Source organism: Equus przewalskii, chromosome 2 (assembly GCF_037783145.1).
Source record: "Equus przewalskii isolate Varuska chromosome 2, EquPr2, whole genome shotgun sequence".
In the NCBI taxonomy this organism is placed as follows: domain Eukaryota; kingdom Metazoa; phylum Chordata; class Mammalia; order Perissodactyla; family Equidae; genus Equus; species Equus przewalskii.
Window position 1 is genome coordinate 62,579,212 of NC_091832.1, and position 2,192 is coordinate 62,581,403.

The window sequence follows — 2,192 nt, forward strand, 5'->3', positions numbered from 1 at the left end:
TAAGCCACCCAGTCTATGGTATTTTTTTTATAGCAGCCCAAACAGACTAAGACACATTCCTCAATAAAATTAGAGGAAAAGTACAGACTTTAGCACACAGGAGGAAATGATTCATTTCTGGCAAGTAGAAAGCATTCCCGGAGTAGATGACATGTAAATTCTCCACGCTGGATTTAAAGTATCTCTTCTGTGAATCTATTATCCTTCAAAGAAATTTTCATAACAACCGCAGTTCATTGTTTATTTCTACAACTCTTCATATATACAGGGCAGGTAAGAATCCCTTTAAGTATAATTCACAGTCAAGGTTGGAATCAGGTTTTGTTGAGCTTCAGGCTTATATAATTTGAGGGGTCTTCTTTAAGAAAAAGTATATAAAATTAAGAATGCAAAATTAGGTACAGGCCTTTAAAAGGTCCTGTCCAAGTGAGGCACTCTGAACCTTACATCCACTAGCTTCATGGTAAATCTACCTCAGAGTAGACAATATGGAAATATAGATTTATGAAACCTAAGTTATAGGAGGGTTGTTGATATCATGAAAATATTCTTTGCTTTCTGAAAAAGTTTCAAATATGATTCTTTAAAAAGTATTTTTCCCTACCTTTCTTCTCTGTAACTACAGGCTTTTAACATGATTGAATTTTTCTGATTTTATTTTAAAATAATTAATTGTAAATTTTATTTAATTTACAAAATATACAAATTGGCCCGTAATCCTAATAGGAACACGATTATAGGTTCAAATAATACAAAAAGGTTCAATATGAAAAACAAAAGCCTATTTCCTTTCCTCTCCTCAAATCTCTGTCCCTACAAGCAAGCAATGTTAATTTCTTGTTTTCTTCTAGAAAAAAATTATATGCATATACCAGTATATACAGCGCTATTTTTTCACAGCTAAGGATCACCGTGTATTATACCATGCCAAAAAAGTGCATAAAATGTAAATGCCCAGTTTAAGCAGTTTTGGTAAAATACGCATCTATATAACTGCTACCCAGGTCAAGAAATAGAACATTGCCAACAGGGCCAACTTCATAGGTGTGCAACGAGTGTAGTGGCACCGGGCCCCAGGCTCAGAAGCCCACCTCCTCCAACCCCTCCAACCCACAAGCTGTTCACCCTGCTTGTAGTTTAATGCCCTGGATCACCATCATGAAATTCTTAACGACTTTATCTCTGAATTTGTTCTAAAGATTTTATTTTTCCTTTTTCTCCCCAAAGCACCCCCCCCACACACACATAGTTGTATATTTTTAGTTGTGGGTCCTTCTAGCTGTGGCACGTGGGATGCCACCTCAGCATGGCTTGATGAGCGGTGCCATGTCCGTGCCCAGGATCTGAACCCACGAAACGCTGGGCAGCGGAAGCCGGACGCGCAAACTTAACCACTGGGCCACGAGGTTGGTCCCTGAATTTGTTTTGTAAGTATGGATGGGACAATGGTGGGCCTCTGGTCAGCCCCTTCCTCCTCAGCATACGTTCCAGCAGCTCCCTCGCCCTTTCCCACTCTCCTCTGGCCCGGGTCTGAGCTCTGGCACAGGGATTGTCCGCTTCGGTGCGCAGGCCCTTCCCCCCCGGCACCACGCTGAGTCGGGGTCGCCCGGGTCCCTGTGAGGGTCTGCCTTCTACCAATTAAGAATCGCGTGCCCAAGGGAGGGTGACATTAAATAGCAAATTAGAAAACCCCGTGGCAGGTCGAGAGGGAGAGAGAGCCCGGAAGAAAGGAAAAAGATTTTTGCATTGGGCCCCACAAATTAAGTAGCCGGCCCTGACTGACAACTTGCCATCCCACGTGCTCCTCCTCCATCATAATCCCCCGCTTCTGGCTAGCGGCCGCAGCTATCCTGACTTACGGTACGCGCTACCTCACTTTTCATTAGAATTTTACCACATAATTATTAACTCTAAAAATACTTTTTAGTTTTGCCTGTGTTTGAACTTTATATATGTGGAATCACGTGCTTTGTTTTCTCTGGCTTCATTCACTCTGTTTTTAAGATCTACTGGTACTCGCTTAACTAGTTCTTTACATTATGGTTTAAATAAAATACAATTTATTTAACCATTCTATTGTTGATGGACATATGGGTTGTTTTCAGTTTAAAAGCAATGTTGCCATGATCATTCTTGTCCATGTACCGTGATACATAGGTGCTTGCAGTTCCGCAGGATACGTATTTATGAGC